We start from the raw sequence: 19,151 nt of genomic DNA on the forward strand, positions 1-19,151 counted from the left end.
GGTTCAATCCCTGGCCTTGCTCAGTGGGTTAAGGATCCAGTGTTGCTGTGAGCTGTGGTGTAAGTCGCAGATGCAGCTGGGATCCTGCATTGCTGTGGCTGTGGCATAGGCTGGCAGCTGTAGCTCTGATTTGACCCCTAGCCTGGGAATTTCCATGTGCCTTGGGTGCAGCCCTAATAAGCAAAAAAAAAAAAAAGAAGTCCTCCACCATGATCCACATCACATCCTGCATGCCAGATCTCTGCTTTGGTACTGTTAATAGCAGCCCACAAAGACCCCTTGGGCACACAAGTGCATGCTTTTATTGAGGAGGACAATCTATCAAACATAGAAAGGGCAAAATGGCAAATTGCTAGGATACCTCAGTGCTACACCTACCCAGTTGGGCTTCTATCTAAAGTTTCTTATAATCTTGATGCTCTGAGCTATGGTGTAGGTCACAGATGTGGCTCAGGTCTCACGTTATTATGGCTGTGGTGTAGGCTGACACTGCAGCTCTGATTTGACCCCTAGCCTGGGAACTTCCATTTGCTGTGGCCCTAAAAGGTGGGGGGAAAAATTGGATTTTATCCTTAGAGCAAAATAAAGATCCACTCCCCTATCCTGGGTTTATTGAGATATAATTGATGTATAACATTGTGTAAGTTTAAATTACAGAGAGTCTTAATTTGACACATTTATTTATTGCAAAATGATTACAACCATCATGTTAGCTGATACCTTCATCCTGTCACATAATTGCCATTTTTGTTTATAGTGAGAATATTTGAGTTATATACTCTTAGCAACTTTCAAATATATACTATAGCTACAATCAGCAAGCTATACATTAGACCCCTAGAACTTGTCAAGCTTATAACTAAAAGTTTGTACCCTTTAATCAATATCTCTCCATTTTCCCCACCCAAACTACATAGCCACAAAATTCTAAGAAAAACTTTGGGAGTTCCCGTCGTGGCGCAGTGGTTGACGAATCCAACTAGGAACCATGAGGTTGCGGGTTCGGTCCCTGCCCTTGCTCAGTGGGTTAACGATCCAGCGTTGCCGCGAGCTGTGGTGTAGGTTGCAGACGCGGCTCGGATCCCGCGTTGCTGTGGCTCTGGCATAGGCCGGTGGCTACAGCTCCGATTCAACCCCTAGCCTGGCAACCTCCATATGCCGCGGGAGCAGCCCAAGAAATAACAACAACAACAACAACAACAACAACAACAACAACAAAAAGACAAAAGACAAAAAAATAAAAAAGAAAAACTTTGAAAGCATTTCAGCAAGAGTGTATAATAAACGTTTATGTGGAGTATGAATTGTATGAGAACAAGAGTACAAGAAAGGAAGCTGTCTCAGGATCCATCCTAATAATCTAGGTGCATGATTGTGTGTGTGTGTGTGTGTGTGTGTGTGTGCGCGCGCGCATACGCGCGTGTGTGTGTGTTGGAGGAGGGGAGGTTGTGGCATTGCAAAGGCAGTGGAAGTACAGACAAGTGGACAAATTTCCTAAAATTAAAATCAGCAGAACTTGATGACTATATATGAGAATTGTGTGAGGTACATGGATGTACCAGGAGGTTTTGCACGTGAGCCAATGGTGATGAAGTTTATTTAGAGTCATGGAAGGTATTTAGAAGGAGAGAGTGAATATTGAAGAAGAATGGAATTGACTTTGGGGAGATCGATATAAAAGTCAAGACAACACAGGAAATTTCATGTGTGTAAGTCAGATGAGTGATTTGGTCATGTAAATAGTATTTAATAAAATAGGAAACTTGCAGATGCTCTGGGAAAGAGGTGCTCAATCTGGATTTTTATTAAAATCGCTCTAAAAGGGGTGTGTATGCACACCTAAAAGATTTCTGCGTGTGTGTGTGTGTGTGTGTGTGTGTTTAATATGAGGTGTCTAGGACCCTCTGAAGCATTGCATGAAAATATGTGGAAGTGAGGCAAAAAAAAAATCAGTATTTTAAAAAAACTTTCTCAGGAATTCTTATTGTGGCACAGAGGATTAAAGATTTGACATTGTCTTTGTGGCAGGGACATAGGTTAGATCTCAGCTAGGCATGGTGGGTTAAGGATCCAGTGTTGCAGCTATAGCATAGTTCACAGCTGCAGCTCAGATTTGATCCTGGCCCAGGAATTTCCATATGCCACAGATGCAGCAAAAAAACCCCCAAAAGCCAAAAAAACAACTTAGATGATTTCAAGGAGCAACCAATAGTAAGGATTCCTGGCTAAGATGAGGAAAAAGCTAAAATTACATTGTTGCTTTTTGCTTTCTCTTCACATTTTTTCTTGCTCTTGTGAATCTTTGTGCTGACCCTGTTAGTGAACCACACTTGGATCCACTCACCTGCTGGGCAGCAAAAATGATTTATTGACACTAGGTTGCAGTAAAGGAAAATACAGTATTTATTTGCAAGTGCCAAGCAAGGAGTATGGACAGCTCTTCTTCCAAAGACCCAAACTCCCTGATGGCTTTCAGAGAGGGAGTTTAAAGGCAACTTTTGGGGTGAGAGCTGTAGGGTGTGTGACTTTCTTCTGATTGGTTGGTGGTGGAGTAACAGGGTGATGTTTCTAGAAACTTAGTCAACCTTCTGGTTCCAAGAAGCTTGGGATCTACATGCTTGTTGTGCTCAGATCTGTGATCACCATCTTCCTCCTGAATGGGTCTTAGATCCTGCAGAACAACTCAAACATGTTATGTATATTCCTTGAGGGGTAACAAGGATTCTGTTTTATAGCTTATCTATTGTCATTACTTTTTTGTTTAATTGCTTTTCCTTTGTTTCTGCATTCCCTCACTTCCCTAATTAGTAACTGTTTGAGTGTGGCCTGTGGAACTCAGGAAAGGCCTAGGGGACTAAAGCCTCTTTCTACAAAGAAGAAATGGGGAAGGAGGGGTTTTTGTACCCAGCATGGCCCCTCAGGGTCCTGCTCAGTTTCAAACCCCTCTTTCCGCTTTCTTCAATATTCTCCAATCTTGTGGGGAACCAGGATGGGACAAGAAAGGGAACAAAGTTTTGGGTAAATTAATCATAAACTCAGCAAATCTACCTGGTTTCAGTGGGGCTCAGTTTCAACATCACTTAACTAATCATTGATTTTCCTTTATTACAGACTCTTTGTTTTTTCTATATGACTCTGTGGCCTCATGCTTGCTTTTCCCTCTTGCCTAGATGAAATCTCCTGGGGTCAAAAAAGAACAACAGAATTTCACAATGAAAAAGATCCAAAGGGGAAACACCATCTATGGAACCACTTGAAGGTTTAGGATCTTCTGAATAATACATAGTCGACCACTAATAGAGAATGGATTACGCTGGATGAAGTTACCAAACAAAAAAGTCATGTGGGAAAGAACAATGTTATTGCAATACTGTGTGACATCTCTTTTCAAATGCAAAGCTGTCAGATGCCAGTGTATCTTTTACGAATTCTAAAGAAAAGATAGATGGCCTCAGACCTTGACAGGGCTTCACCTTGGTCACACTGGTTCTTTAGTCACTGTCAGTGCCACAAAAAGTGTCATTTCTCACCTGGGGAGTTTCATGGCCTGGCCTTTCAGAGCCTCTGCTAAAAAGTTACAGATAAATAACAAGTAGTGGGAAGTCTTTAACCCATGAATTAGCATTTCAGACATTAAAGATAATAGATGGCTGAAGTCTTTCTCTGTGCTATAGAGCTGTCACCAGGCCAATAGTTCAGATGCTCCTGGTCTCTCTCTTTACTTTCTGTCTCTCTATCTGTTCTTTCTCTCCCCACATCCCCTCCAATTTTAGGAATATGCTGTTTGTTTCCTTCCCATTGGTGGTTATTCTTTGACTGTCTTTTTCTATTTTCTGTGCTCATCCAGCTGTCCTTCCTCCTATACCTCATTAAGCAAGTATTTTTGAGCTTCCACTTTGTATTAGGCTCTGTGCCAAGTTCTGGTTATTTAACAGAAAATAGAAGAAATATGACCTTGCCCTCATAAGTATATATCATGCTTGCATTTTTCCTTTCCTTCACTCTGTTTACTTTTTCTTTCTCTCTTTTTTTCTATTCTTTGACTTCTATTAACTGGCTATAATGTGGAATCAAAATAATTTTTAATGCAACTTGCTCACTTGCTGATGAGGGGCGGGGTGGTCCAGCTGGTTCCTTATATAGGGTGAGGGTAGGGGTGGGCCCAAGGGTGGTGCTGAAGGGGTGGCTTAGGTGGTCTCCCGACCCCCTTGGTGGTGCCATATGCAGGATACACATGTAATACCCTTGCTCCCAGCTCCTCAGAAGCGGCAGTTGGGTTTTTGGTCTTTTTGTATTTTGTTGTACATAATTTGTCCTATCTGTGCACCCATGCAGCTATTTTTGTCCGTTATAGTTCCTTTGTATTTTGTTACTTGAGAAGACAATTATCCAGGTGCAAACACTGCAGGATAAGAGTCCCAGGCCCCAGGTCCCAGCCTGTCTCAATGTGACACAGCTCTATGTGATAGAGGTGAACAGTACTGACTGTATTTCATTCTCTGGACAATTTCACAGTCTCTTGCAGTAATTACTTCGGAAAGGCAGCTGGAAAAAGTGACCAGGACATTTAAGAACAGGTGCAAATTCACAATGCTCCCTTCTTCTTCCTGAGATATGATAACCTTAAAAGTCTTATATTGAGATTTTCATATCACTAGATGGTGGAGTTTCCATCATCTGGAACTGACTGACAGCATAGAGCAAATGACTCTGTTGCCTGATGAAACAGCATAAGCAAGAAATAAACTCCAATTGTGTTACTCCATGAGATTTCATGGTTAACGTGAACATATCATAACCTAGCTTGTCCTGACTGAATTATTATGTCACGTTATTGCATTATATCTGGCATTATTAGAGCACTGTTATAAGCTTAAGTGCTTTTATCTCATATTTATAAAGTAGCATTTATATTGGTAGGGGTTGGCTGTTGGCTTATTGAAATGTTTTCTCTTTATAGTACAATCTTATTCTTATTTAGAGCTATAAATTAATCTATAAAACATGTTTTTCCTTACCCAGCCCTGCCACTGTGCCTATAGGTTAACAACATAAGCATACGTTATTTTGTGAGTAAAATCATTAAGCTTTTAAGTATGAGTCTCATAGTTAAGAATTCAAGTAAATTCTATAAAAGAATCCACTTAAAGTGGTTTCTTAAGACCATAAAAACTACACTGAGAATATTGCATTGCTGTCACTAAGTTGAGAACATATAATAATGTTTTACATTCACTTACTGCCTTAATATTGCCAGATTTTTTTTCATTTGTTTTATCTCTTTTCCTTCTCACTATCTGATATAATGAGGTATTAGAAAAGCAGTACTGTTGCAGTTTATGGGTAAATAAACTGAGGGTCACACTTATCCAAGGCCTAATCCACAGCTAAACAAGATTTATAGACTCCCAAATAAGTGGTATTTATATCATGTCACATGTCAAAACCACTTCTCTGAATAAATATAATAGTCATATTTCGTATGATTTTCTAAAAAGATGAGGCAATAATCAGTTTTACTTTCAATAGCATAAACTGACTTACTGTATTTCATCTTAATATAATTGGCTAAAAATGGATATTTACTTCATGCTTGCCAAGAAACCTAAGAATGATTTAAAACTCTCTTGTAGACTATTTGGTGAGTTCCTTTAACAGACTTCAAATCTCAGAGTTATTGCTGTGGCTTAGTGGGTTAGGAATCCCACTGCAGAGGCTCTGGTCACTCAGAAGGGTGCATTTGATCTCTGGCCTGGTGCAGTTGCTGCAGCTGCAACTCGGATTCAATCCCTGGTCTGGGAGTTTCCATATGTTGTGGGTGCACCCATAAAATAAACAAAAAGCCCTCAAATCTCAAACTATGTATGTCCAGAAAAGAGCACGGGGATATTTTATTATACAGAGGTTCACTATAAAAAGAATTTCTTTTCCAGCTGAAAACCTAAGTTTACAAAGAACATCCTTTAGAATTTGTCAAGACAGGTAGCATGATGTATTAGATGTTATGCCAGGGGACCCTGAATCCACCCTGTCTCATTGAGTCACTAGAAGGACTTGGAAATGCTGCTGTGTGCATGGCTATTACACTGAAAGGACAGAGATTCAAATCAGCAGAGGGCCGGGAGGAATCAGGTGCAAGTTTCCAGGTGTTCCCTCACAGGGAGTCACACAAGGACATGCTTACTTCTCCCAGAAGTGATATGTGACAACATATGCAAAATGTTGCAAACCATGGACCCTACCCTTGGCCTTGATGGTTTCTATTGGGGGTCAGTCAGAAAGGCAAGGGACCCTGAGTGAGTGACCACACGCAGGTTCTGGTGCCCCCAGCCCCTGCCAGAGTGAAACAGTCATTCAGCACAGAAACACACAGCCTAAGGCCTCAGGCATACAAAGCACTTATCAGGTAAGGTATTCAGAGGGCAGTCCTAAAGACTGGCCTTTCTTTGCAAGGTTTGAGTAACTTAGGCCTGCTCAAAAAAGTGAACCCTTTTGTACCTAGATATGGAATGGGACATGGAATTAGTACCAAGTAATTCTGCTGTATGGACGATAACAAATTCCTTATGATCTCTAAACCTCAACTTGTGATCTTTAAAATGGAATTAATAGCATAAGAAAACATAATTATCTCATTGGTAGATAATGGAAAAACAAGTGAAGGAATATATATAAATGAGTCTTGGATAAGCAGTGAGGTCCTACTCTACAGCACGGGGAACTACATCCAATCACTTGTGATAGAACATGATAGAATGTAATATGAGAAAAATTATATATTTATATGTATGACTGGGTCACTTTGCTGTACAGCAGAAATTGACAGAACATTGTAAATCAACTAAAATAAAATTTAATAAATAAATAAATAAGTCTTACAGTTGATAATTTATTCAAGTGGTTATGCAAAACTGGGGCCAGGAGCCTTGGAATAAACATTGGGTTGTGTCAATGCACTTATGTATCCACTCAATAAACATTCATTGAATACCTAGAATTTGCTGTGTACTAGGAGAGAACAAAATGTTAGACCATGCTAACATGGTTCTTGCTCTCAAAGATGTTATTATATATTAATAATGGGTTGAGAGATAAGTGAAAAGACCTGGGCAAAAGTGTGATAAAGGTGATTGACAGTGGGGTTGATAGACAGTGTGATGGGAGTAGTTAAGGTGGGTAATGTCACCTGGTTAATGATGCTCATCAATTATCACAACCGTTTGATTGATTCTGGTCCAGGGCCTATGAGCAGAAGGTGGACCCCTTAGGACTGAGGGCTTCAGAAGCAGGCGTATGCTCTGCACGCCCTCACCTTGGTGTGATAGGAGAGAAGCTGCTTAGGTTGCTGGGTCACCACATGGAGGCCAGATGTTTTGACTTTCATTGTTGCACAAGTGAGGAATAAAGTTTTGCAAGAATTATGAAATTTCAGGGTCAAATTTTTGTTGCAGCATAGTCTATCAGACACAGTGTGTAAGCCAGACCTAGAAAATAAGAAAGCCCAGAGTGAAAAGAATACCAGGGAATTAAAATAGTTCTGTGTGATTGGATTAAAGAATGCTTAAAAGGCCAGTACGAAGAATTAGGATGACAGTCTTATAAACAACGTTAAGGAATCTGACAAATGGCAAAAAAACATTTTGAGAATTTTAAGCTAGAATGACGAACAGGTCACATTTATGTTTTGGAGTGATTACTCTGGTTACAGGATAGAGAATATATTGAAGCAGGCCAAAATCTGAGGTAAGGAGGCAAATTATAGAGGCTACAGCAACAAGTCAGAGGAAAGCTACTACTCTCAAGTGATGGGGAGACTGGAGGTGAAGGGAGGGAGGAGGAAAATATAAAATGTCTTTACAAAAGCTTTGGGAAGGAATTCTAGCAATGTGTTCCAATATTCTAATTTTCCTGTAAAATGTTCAAACATAAGATATTTTAGCCGTAATAAGCTGACTCTTATCTACCCCAACCTCCCCTCTGTCACACTTCTCCCTCCTGTCAGGTGGCTTTATAGAGGCTGTCCACATATTTGAACACAGTTAGGGGAAGTTGAGTTGGGGATATATTTAGTTTGGGTTTAGTGTGAGATAGTTATGTAGCCTGCAGTCACTTCCATATATAGTTATTCTGTATATATTCCATGTATAGTTTAGCCAGCCCCATGTAGGAATGGCTTCCAGGAAAACACATTGCTGCCATGTTAATCCAACCCATGAAACACAAAGGTGCATGCCAGAATCAGGATGTGGTATGAATATATCCTGCGGAACCTATACAAAAAGAATATGGAGGAGAAAAGTAGTGATTTGAAGAATCAGAGGGAAGTTTGTGGAAAATTCTTTTGATCATTGCATATGTAAAATTTTAAATGGGTTCTGTCTCAAGCATATCTAATCGAAATGGACATTTTCTCATATCAAATATAATTTCATAGAACTTGAAATATTTCGCTACATATGGACATCGATGCAAACTTATTGAGTGCTGTTGATTCAAGAGTATTTAAGATTATGACAGGAGTTCCTATTGTGGCACAGTGGAAATGAATCCGACTAGTATCCATGAGATTGCAGGTTCAATCCCTGTCTTCTCTCAATGGGTTAAGGATCCGGCATTGCCGTGAGCTGAGGTGTAGGTCGCAGATGTGGCTTTGAGCTGATGTTGCTGTGGCTCTGGTGTAGGCTGGCAGCTAGAGCTCTGATTCGACCCCTAGCCTGGGAACCTGCATATGCTGAAGGTGTAGCCCTTTAAAAACCAAAAAAAAAAAAAAAAAGTATTTGATTATGAAATACCTTGAAGTGAAGAGCATAAATGAAATAAATTTGTTAATGTGTGGAGTTCCCTTTGTGGCTCAGCAGTTAACAAACCTGACTAGGATCCCTGAGGATGTGGGTTCAATCACTGGCCCTGCCCAGTGGGTTAAGGATCCAGTGTTGCTGTGAGCTTTGGTATAGGTCACAGATGCAGCTCAGATCACTTGTTGCTGTGGCTGTGGTGTAGGCCCGTGGCTACAATCCTATTTGACCCCTAGCCTGGGAACTTCCATATGCTGTGGGTGTGGCCCTAAAATAGAAAAAAAAATTGTTAGCGTGTAGCCACTAATATCACCGACACCCCCAATACCTCCTGGTATTCATGCCCTTGTATAATCTCCTCCCTTAAGTCTGGGTTGGCCATATTATTTGGTTTTTATCAAGCATGATAGAAGTGATGGAGATGAATTCTGAAGCTAAATCCTAAGAATTCTCGTAGCTTCTTTCTGCATCTCTTGAAACCTGTTTTCTAGGGGGAAGCAATACATTGTATATGAAGTCCAATTACCCTGAGATTGCCATGCTGTGAGGAAGCTCATGCTAGTCATGTGAGACGGCTCGCACCTGCCCCCCCATCTCAGCCATACCAGTGTAGGCTCCAAGCATTTGGTGAGGAAGCCATCTTCTACGTCCAGCCAATTCGAGCCTTCAGACGACTCACATTAGCCTCCATCTGACTGCAACAGAATGAGAAACTTTGAGTGAGAAATGCCAAACCAAGTGTAGGAAACCCACAGAACCATGAGAGATAAGAACAAATTATTGTTTTAAGCCTCTCTCTCTCTTTTATTTTTTATTTTTTTGGAAGGGGGTGTTCGTTAGCAATAAATAACTGAAATAAAATCTCTGTAGTATAATAAAGATGACTCCACAAAATTTTTCCACACTCCTATCAAGAAACTGGATCTATTTTCCCTCCCCTTGAGTCTGGCCTGGCCAGTTACTACTCTGCCCATAAAGAACAAGAAGGGATATTGTGCCAGTTCTGAGGCCTGTCTTTAAGAGGCTTGTAAGCTTCCACCTTGTCTCTTAGATCACGGTGCCATTATGTGGTAAATTCACACAGAGACCACATGGATAGTCCCTCAGACTACATGAAGAAGGAGAACGTCTCAGCTGAAGCCCAGCCTGTGAGGGTGGACTCTGCAGACAAACTTTATTGCCACCTGAATGTCGCCACATGGCCCTGTCAGTGTTATATGGAGCAGAAGAATTGGCTAGTCAAGCCCTGCTCAAATTCTTGAATTGTGAGATATAATAAAATGCTTATTGTTATAATAAAATGGTTATTGTTTTAAGCTACTAAATATAGGGATAATAAGTTATGCAGAAATGGATAATAAGCATAGTTCCCATTGTGGTGCAATGGAAATGAATCTGAATAGTATCCATGAGGATGTGGGTTTGATCCCTGGCCTTGCTCAGTGGGTTAATGATCTGGCATTGCAGTAAGCTGCAGTGTAGGTTACAGATGTGGCTCAGATCCATACGCCTGCAGCTGCAGCTCTGATTTGACTCCTAGTCTGGGAAATTCCATATGCTTCAGGTGCAGCCATAAACAGGGGGAAAAAAATCATTAAAAAAAAATTAATAGAGGAAGACGCTCAAACATCTGAGGAGAAATAATTTCCAACCTATAGTTCAATATATTGAGCAACTTCAATAAAATGAGAGAGAATACAAATATTTTCTGAAGTTCCCATTGTGGCTCAGTGGAAACGAATCTGACTAGTGTCCATGAGGACACAGGTTTGATCCGTGGCCTCACTCAGTGCGTTAAGGATCTTGTTTTGCAGTGAGCTGTGGTATAGGTCATGGATACAACTCAGATATGGCATGGCTGTGGCTGTGGTATAGGCCAGCAGCTACAGCTCCTATTTGACCCCTAGCCTGGGAACTTCCATATGCTGTGAGTACAGCCCTAAAAAGAGAAAAAAAAAAAAATTCTGACCAGAAAGTCTCAAAATATTTACCACACTCCTTTATTTGAGTAAAGTGCTAGACAATGTATTCCAGTATGTTTGAACTTGTGTAAATAGAGTATGACTTAACTTAGACACATTTTTATTTCCAAAAATAATGTCTCTTTGCCCTAAATTGTACCTGGTAGATCACCAAAAATATCATAAATACACAGTTGGCATTTTATGAAGGTGACAGCTAATATGCCTTGAGTTGAAATGACAGAAGTCAACTTATGAGCTGCACTCCCTAAAAAGTTATTGTTTTTAAAAAAAATTGTGCAAGGAGCGAAGTTTGAAAAATACACAGATGGCTTTACTATTTTTTCTATAAAAACGTTGTTTATATAACATAACAGATTACTGCTACTTTAGGCTCTAAGTATTTCTCTCCCTTCTGTCAACTCTTTCACAGTTTAATCACAAAGATATCACCCAGGAACACCATCAGCATTGCAGGGGTCCCCTCTCCTTTCTCAATTACTATTTCCACATGCACTTTCCCAAAGGCACAACTCTCCTGGGCTTTATTTTTATCAACCCTTTGATTTTATTTCTAGTTTTCTCTTTAATGTTCACCTCTAAATACTGTCATCGAATTTATGTTTTTGAGTTTTATATAAATGGAATCATAAAATCTACATCCTTGTATTTGGGTTTCCTTTACTCAACTCCATGTTTGTAAGACACATCCATACTGTCAAGGTAGCTGTATTTGGTTCCTTTTTGGTTTGGGATAGGTTTCCACCAAGTGAGTGTACCATGATTTAGTTATCCATTTCTGGTATTGATGGACATCTGAGTTATTTCCAGCTTGGATGATTTCCAGAGTGCCAGAAGCTGCATTAGACTATATCAACTTACATTTAGAATTCATAAACTGTTTATATGTAAGAGGCAGAAAGATACTTTTTTAACTTTTTCCAGAAAGATACATTTTTGTAACATTTAAGAACATTCAGTTATCCTTATATATGCTAGGTTAGGTTTCCTTCCATTTTCTTAAATATAATGAAAGCTTATTTATTTTTTAAAAATTTATTTTATTGAAGTGTAGTTGATTTACAATGTTCTGTTAATTTCTCTACATCAAGTGATTCAGTTTTATATCTATATGTATTCTTTTTCATATTCTCTTTCATTATGGTTCATAGTACAATATAGAATATAGTTCCCTGTGCTGTACAGTAGGACCTAGTTGCTTATCCATTCTATGTATAATAGTTTGCATCTGCTAACCCCAAACTCCCAAGCCTTCCTTCCCTGACTCCCCTTGGAACCTACTGATCTTGATGTCCATATGTTTTTTTCTGTTCCATAGATAGTTCATTTCTGTCATTTTATATTCCACATATAAGTAATATCATATGGTATCTGTCTTTCTCTGACTTATTTGACTCAGTATGATAATCTCTAGGTCCATTCATGTTGTTGTAAATGGCGTTATTTCATTCCTTTTATGGCTGACTATGTACCACGTCATCTTTATCCACGCATCTGTTGATGAACGTTTAGGTTGTTTCCATGTCTTGGCTGTGTTAAATAGTGCTGCTGTGAACTTACAGGTGCTGGTATCTTTTTGAATTATAATTTTGAATGATAGCTTATTTAAATACACTCTGTTGACCACTTTAATTGCATCGTTTCCTGTTCATTCTGATATATTTGTATTAATTAAGGCAGGGTTATTAGATTTCAAATAAAAAATAAAGTATTTACTGAAGTAAACATTGGACTAAATAAATACAACACATATTGATCTATAGTATTCAAAACAAAACAGATTCAGGCCTCAGAATTGAAATAGGGTAGATTTCCAGAAAGATTTTTTAGGTATGATGGGGCATTATAAATATCATCAATTTCCTCTAAATGGTAATCTCACTGGTACGTTGTTAATATAATGAATAAAGAAAAATTGGAAGGGGGGTGTGGAAACAAAAGAGGCAAAGAGAAATTGGATCATCCCATCAGGAAAGCTCATTGTCCCACCTCATTAAAGTCAACCGAACAGTGGTCAGGTTGGATTTGTCTGGCCATCGAGCTGGATTTGCTCATTAGCCTCTGGAATTGTATCTAGTTTTGTAATTACTGAATATGCCACCTAGAACAGTCACTTACAGAAACATAGAATTGAGATTTTAGTGTCACATCATATGACAAGATAATCATATATGTGCATATGTTTTAGTCCTGTTGGCATTGGATGAAGGGGAAAATAAAGAAGCTGGTAAAAACAAGAAAAACTTCAAGTTTCATTTGTGGTTGGAAGGAAAACATTTCCTGAAAATGAAGTATGATTTGATGTGCTTTAGCATGAATTGCAAAACATCCTGCATAGCAAAAGGGAGTCTGAGTATCATTGTAGGAGGGATGAATGTATGAATGTGTTGCATTTACTTGCTAAAGTTTGACAAAACATCAAAAAGGGTAACAGAGAAAACAGAGCAAGAGATAGACTTGGAAGGAGATGGTCAGCCATTGATCAGCTCCTTTGTTTCTTTCTTGGCCAGGAAACTCCCTTCTCAAGCTTCATTCAATCCAAAAAACTGACAGTCATTACAAAGGAAAGTTTCTACAGTTCTTGCCTTTATTTCTCCTGGAGACAGAAGAATATCAGAGGAATAATGGACAAAAACATTGTAATAAAAAACTCTGTCTTTAGAAATAACTGGCAAATTCTAGCAAAATTGCTGATAGACATTAAAAAAATTGGCACTTTATTTACCAATACTTTATTGACTAAGAAAACATACTGGCATTTAGAGAGAGCAAGGTGTACTGTAGTGGAAGCGGTTTAAAGCTTGCTGTATTACTGATACTTTACGTGACTATAAATTGTGAGCAGTTTTATGTTTATCTAATTTCATGTTTATATTTCTGAGAAATCTAGAAAGTCTTTGTAGTAGAGTTAAACATTTGATACAATAGTTTAGGAGTAATTTTGCTTAGGATTTGCTGAACACAATCAAGTCTTGGTGTTAAATTATGAAAAAAGAAACGTTGACCTTGAACTAAGGTGCTAAACCTAAGCCACACAGAAAGCTTTTTAAAAATTTATTTTAGGGAGTTCCCGTCATGGCACAGTGGTTAACGAATTTGACTAGGAACCATGAGGTTGCAGGTTCGATCCCTGGCCTTGCTCAGTGGGTTAAGGATCTGGCGTTGCTGTGAGCTGTGGTGTAGGTTGCAGACGCGGCTCGGATCCTGAGTTCCTGTGGCTCTGGCATAGTCTGGTGGCTACAGCTCCGATTCAACCCCTAGCCTGGGGACCTCCATATGCCACGAGAGCAGCCCTAGAAAACGCAAAAAGACACAAAAAACAAAAAACATAAAAATTTATCTTATTGAACTATATTTGATTTAGAGTGTTGTGTTAATTTCTACTGTACAGCAAAGTGATTCAATTATGCATATACATACGTTCTTTTTGATATTCTTTTCCATTATGGTTTATCACAGGATATTGAATATAATACCCTGTGCTATACAGTAGGGCCTTGTTATTTATCCATTCTATATGTAATAGTTTGCATCTGCTGATCCCAAACTCCCAATACATCCCTCCCCAACCCCCCTAAGAAAGAGTTTTTAAATACGGATTGTTACAACCTGAAATGGATTATCCAGATGAAGTTAGAGAATTTCCTTCCCTGGCAAAGTGATGAAGAACTGAAAAAACTGAAAGATGGTTTGAAATGTAACTAGAAAAATGTTTTTAGGCTAGAAGGGGAAAAGGTGGTCAGAATTATTTTTCAATAAAACTCACCTCTCGGATTTATTGTGGGGAGCATAATTGAAGCCAGCTCCAGTGCTATAATCTGAAATGCATCACAGCATTTGTGCTGACATTTCCAGCCAATGACTGTGGCAGGGACTCTAAGGCAGGCTCATCGCAGGGGATGTGCCGGATGGCTCCAAAACCCCGACTTTGACTTGAAGACTGCCTGCTGGCCTTGCGAAAGGTTTTGTTGTTGTTGTTGTTGTTGTTAAATGGCTGAACCTGTGGCATATGGAAGTTCTTAGGCTAGAAGTTGAATCAGAGAAGCAGATGAAGCCCCTACCAAAGCTATGGCAACATAGGGTCCGACCTATGCCACAGCTGATGGCAACACAGGATCCTTAACCCACTAAGTGAGGCCAGGGATGGAACCTGCATCTTCATGGAGACTATGTCAAGTAACCCGCTGAGCTATTATGAGAACTCCTGCCAAAAGTTTTAAGAACTGCACTGCAGTCTAAGGCCTTCTTTCCTTCCTTTCTCCTTCATATGTCTGATCTGAATTGTGTTTTTTTATCTCTCCGGCCTCCTATAGCTCCTTCCCTAGTTTCCTTCATAGATGTTTCTTCTAATAAATCTCTTATTAGTGTCTTAGTGTTTGCTTCTCAGTGCAAATAGACTAATACATAAGAATTCTGTTTTCCCTGGCTCAAAACCAAAACAAAACACGTTTATTTATTTATTTATTTTTGTCTTTTTAGGGCCATACCCACAGCATGTGGAGGTTCCCAGGCTAGGGGTTAAATTGGAGCTGCATCTGCTGGCCTTTGCCACAGCCATAGCAATGCCAGATCTGAGCCACGTCTGCGACCTATACCACACTCATGGCAATACCAGATTCCCAACCCACTGAGCTAGGCCAGGGATCCAACAGGCAACCTCAAGGATACTAGTCAGATTGGTTTCCTGCTGAGCCACGACAGGAACTCCCCAAATGAAAAACATTTAAAACAAAGAATAAGAGAAAGGAATATAGCATTCTACTAAACTGTTAGAAACTCATCTCATATTAAAGATTTATTTAAGGACTAAGAAATACGTAAAACCAATTAGATTCAGTTTGTCTTTGTTTTTCCTGTTTTAACACTTGAAAAATATTTTTCTAGGAGATTCAATTTTCTAAAAATAAATTTCAGTGATCCATTCTATTGATTTTGGACCAAGACAAATTTCTTAGAAAAATAATACGTCCCCTTCCACTTGACAAAATACATAGCCTCTTAGCTTAGTCTCCAATATAATTCTCTGAGAACTACAGTCCAAGGTCCTATTTTTTTTCTCACACCAAAACAGTGTTTTGTCAATAAAGGGGTGGTACACAGGAATACTTTGGAAAAAGGGCATTACCTGTGGCAGATTTTATTTTTCAAATATAGGCTACAGTTATCTCCCACCCTACGTGCTTTCCTGCAGTGTGGCCTTGCAACCATTCCATCCAGAGATGGGTCTGCGTTCCCCTCACTTTGAAATTTGTCAGACATGGCTTCTCTTGACTAGTAGAGAATGGTGGAGATGAACTTTCTTGGATCTGTGGGTCGATATCTCCTACTAACTTTGGAAAACTCTTGACCATTATTATCTTTTTATGTATTTCTTTTCCCCCTTTTCTTTCTCTTCTGGAACTATAGTCACACACATATGGTACTAGATTTTTGTCTCACAGGCATCAAATGCTCTGATTCATTTTTCCACTTTTCATCTTTTTTAGTTTGCATAATTTCTATTGACTTATCTTCAAGTTCACTTTTTCTTCTGTTTCGTCCAATCTGCTGAAATCACACTGTCCAAAATCTCTGATTTACTTTTTATTTCATTTTCATTTCCCCCCAATAACCTTAATCTTTCTGCTGAAATTCTCCATATGCTCGTGTATGTTTTCCACTAACTCTTTTATACATTTATCATGTTGAGTTTTTAGAACCTGTCTGATAATTCTAACATTTTGATGATCCCTGATTCTGATTCTACTGACCATTTCTTCTTTTAACCATAGGTTAAATATTTTTGATTAGCTAAGTCTTTCATAATTTTTGATTGTGTGTCAGGTACTGTGTATAAAAGAACACTGAGAATGAATTAAATAATGTTGACTCCCTAAAAATGGAACATCTTTTATTCTTCCAGGCTGCTTCTCTGCGTGCCTAAGTCGGTCTTCACTGTACTTGATCTAGGTCAGGATTTGTTACAAGTTTAGTTAGATTCAATTCAGCATTGGCTTCAACTATTTTTCAGGGAACAATCAATATTTTCCTCCTATAGGGAAGATGTCTCATAGAGATCTCTTTGTATTTTACAGCCTAGCCACTAGCATTCTGAGCCTCAGGAGAGCTCTGTGTTTTATACCTGGCTCTTACTTTTTGCTAGAGATTATTCTTTGCTCTTCAGTCATGTCCTTGTCTTTCGATCACATCCTTGTGAGTTTTCTCCCTTTCCTGATGTTTTAGTCCAAACTTGAAGGGCTCTTGAAGTATATGATACAGAGATTTCTCTCTTCTGGTACTTCCTTAGCCTTTGGCAGCCACTGCCTGGGATTGAGTAAAGATCCAGATTTCTTTGTATGGATCTTTCTCATCTTCCCTGTCTTAATTTCAGCTTTCACCCACTATCATACCTGAGGACAGTTGTGGATCCTGAGATAATTGGAGAGGGAACACTCTTGTCTGACTGCAGCCTTTAAAGCTTAAGATCTTTGGGAAGGATTAAGTGAAGGTCCAGGGGTTAGAGCTGGCAAGCAATTGTACACTCACTCTGTGGCTTGGGATCCTTGGATTATAAATGATCACAATAGTTCATACACCTTTAAAGATGGTTACATGATAAGCCAGTTTCTCTTTATCCCTCTCTACTGCAGTCTTCTTTCTATAGATAATCCATAAGAGATTAAGGCATGGTGGGCCTTTTCTTCACAGGAATGTCTTATTGCTTCCTGGGTTTTAGTTCTTTTAGATATTTTTGGTTTCTAACTTCCATTGGAGTTTTTTTTTTTTTAAATTGAGGTAAAATTAATACGTAACATTGCATAAGTTTTTGGTATACGACATTATAATTCTACACCTATATACACTACAAAGTGATCATCCATCACCAAAGAACTGATCCTCTTTCCCCACTTTGTCCACATCCTCACCCGCTTCCCCACTGTTTTCTCTGTGAAGGTTTTTTTTTTTTTTTCTGTTTGTTCTTTTGTTTTTTGATAGGTTTTTAAAAAACCCCCAACAATTTTATAGCTTTTCTAACTCACTAGTGTTAGGGTGGGAGCAAATGATCTTTGTCAAATTTATCCATCCAAATTCTAAGCAGAAACCCCACTATATTCACTTGTTTTCTTTTCCACTTTTCAGTCGTTCTGTTGTCTTTTTCTCTTATAGGCCACAAGTTCTATTAGCCAGCCCTCCTACAACTGCAGCTCTTGCCTGGTTTCTGTAACTGCTCCCTTAAACGAGCCCCTCAGACCTAAGGGAATTATACTTGCCTGCTCTTGCTAGCTCTGAGCTGCTTCACCACCCTTTGTTGGCTTTCTTTAACCTTGTCCACATTTTCAAAATAGTCTATTAAACTCTTCTCAATCATTTGAATGAGCATCTCCTTCCTGTTGGGTCTCTGATGGATAGGGGACATTTCTACAAGAAAAAGAGATTTAACCCACAGGGAGAGTAGACGGTATTATGAAGAAAGCAGAGAGAATCGTCATAGTTGGTTGAGTAATGCTGAAGTGGTAGCAGTGTTGGTGACATCCAGGAATGAGAAGAGGAAAAAGAGATCTCCCCAATAATTCTTCTTTTTTAAAAGTATAGTTGATTTACCAACATCGTATTTGTTTCTGGTGTACAGCAAAATGGTTCTTTTTAATATTCTTTTCCACTGTGGTTTATTACAGGGTACTGAATATAGTTCCCTGTGCTATACAGTAGGATTTTGTTATTTATTTAATTTTTCTTCTTTAGTAAGCCTCTGGCTTCTAAAATGGAAAGCTGACTGCCAAAGTATTATTTGGGTTTGAGGGTCATCCAGTTAAAAAAAAAAATTAGAACTCATTTTGGTTGTATACAAAAAGATAACTAACATGGGGTACAAAAGCTCTAGAATGTGGCTTTCCTGGTGTGGTTGGGTCTGGGGAGGTAAAGAAAGGGAGCAGACAATTCTAAGAAGATAAGTTATTTTAATTAGCTGCATTGTTTTATTTACAATGTTTCATTTGCTATGATATAATTTACTTAGCATGAACCTTTAGGTTTCTTATAAGTATTTGAAAATTCTCTGTAAGAACTTTTTTTTTTTTTTTGTAGTGGGCACCATGAAATATTTATTGGCTTAGCTTAGTGCCTGGAACACAGTAGGTACTCAAAAACTGTTAGATATGTTAATACTTGACGATATTTACCAAGTCCTTACTCTGTGCCAGCTGCTGTGCAAAAAGGGGTTGACATACCATTAATATTCCGATTTACAGATGAGGAATCTGAGGCTACATGACACATTTCTACAGTAGACATTCAAAGTGCTAATGAATTGACTGAGGTGGAGACTATATAATTTAATTTTTCTCACTTATTCTCTCTTTTAAATCTTTCACATGTATTCATTTATTGCTTGCTT

This window comes from Phacochoerus africanus, chromosome 11, assembly GCF_016906955.1.
Source record: "Phacochoerus africanus isolate WHEZ1 chromosome 11, ROS_Pafr_v1, whole genome shotgun sequence".
Taxonomy (NCBI): Eukaryota; Metazoa; Chordata; class Mammalia; order Artiodactyla; family Suidae; genus Phacochoerus; species Phacochoerus africanus.